The following is a 1,244-nucleotide window of genomic DNA, read 5'->3' on the forward strand; positions in this document are numbered from 1 at the left end:
ACAAAACAATATCAGAAGCATTTTAAAAAAGCTACACATCATTTTATATTGTTCAAATACGCTTCTGAAATGGAAATTTTCTAATGTTGAGACCATCATGAATATGGTAACAATGACGAAATGATAATTAAAAAAATTAGTTATGATAATGAATCTTGAAATGGTAGGTACATGAAAAACAAATAACATTACTGCAAAATAATATAAAGAAGTTACAATTTCTTCTACGCATAGTCAATATTACATCTAACCTTTTTATAATAAATTTTACAGTAGAAATAAATAAGATACAAAAGGATATCTTGAAAAAATAAATATTTGTAGGTATACTTAAACTCTTTTATTTAAGCATTCCTATACACGTACACAAATATAAACATTTGTACATAATATAAAATAAATGACATATATTTCACTTGATTCTTCCGTATTTCAAATAGTTCTCTGAAACGTATACCTAGTTCCATGTTCCATTTTTTTAGTTTTTGTCCTCTTGTCTTTAATAGGTATTAGGTAGTGGGTTTAATAACTATGTTTAGGTAGATGTGACGGCAACAAAATTCGAAATATCTACACATCGTTTTAAACATTTTACATCAATATTCATTATTTTATATGCACCTTACAATAACCACAACTGCACACACTATAAATTATCACATAAAATAGCATCAAAGTAACGATCATGGAGACTATTCTCCCTGATAACGATGAAGAACAACTAAGCCAGGCAAACGGGTAAAGGCAAACCGCAAACCTAACCTAACACCTAACATAATACGAATTGAAAACGGCACACGTGAAATAAATAAATTCGGGCTGTTACGCGCGGTCTGCGCAAGTCACGAACATACCTTTTTTCTAGACTTGTGTTATAAATATGCTACCACAATTTTTTTTCTGTTTATGTCTGGTTGTACATATAACAAAGGCAAATGAACTAACGCTTGCTATAATGATGGGGCTTGAGAGCAAAATTTAAGTAATGTCAAATGGAAGTTCCATAAGATAAACAAAAGCAAAGGGTTGTTTGTTTGTCGTTGTTACGTTTCCGAGATCGAAAGGGAATGTTTCGAGTAATGTTTCAAACTCACTTCAATTGGAATGTTTCGGCTATGTTTCACTAAGTAAGTTTTCAAGTGCTACATTTCTGTAATGAAACAGCAACGTTTCTAGTTATTGTTTCAAATGTGTAGTAAAACAGCTCATTTGCAACGTTTCATTTACGTTTCGTGTTTAGTGGG

This window comes from Anoplophora glabripennis, unplaced genomic scaffold, assembly GCF_000390285.2.
Source record: "Anoplophora glabripennis isolate ALB-LARVAE unplaced genomic scaffold, Agla_2.0 scaffold279, whole genome shotgun sequence".
Lineage (NCBI taxonomy): Eukaryota > Metazoa > Arthropoda > Insecta > Coleoptera > Cerambycidae > Anoplophora > Anoplophora glabripennis.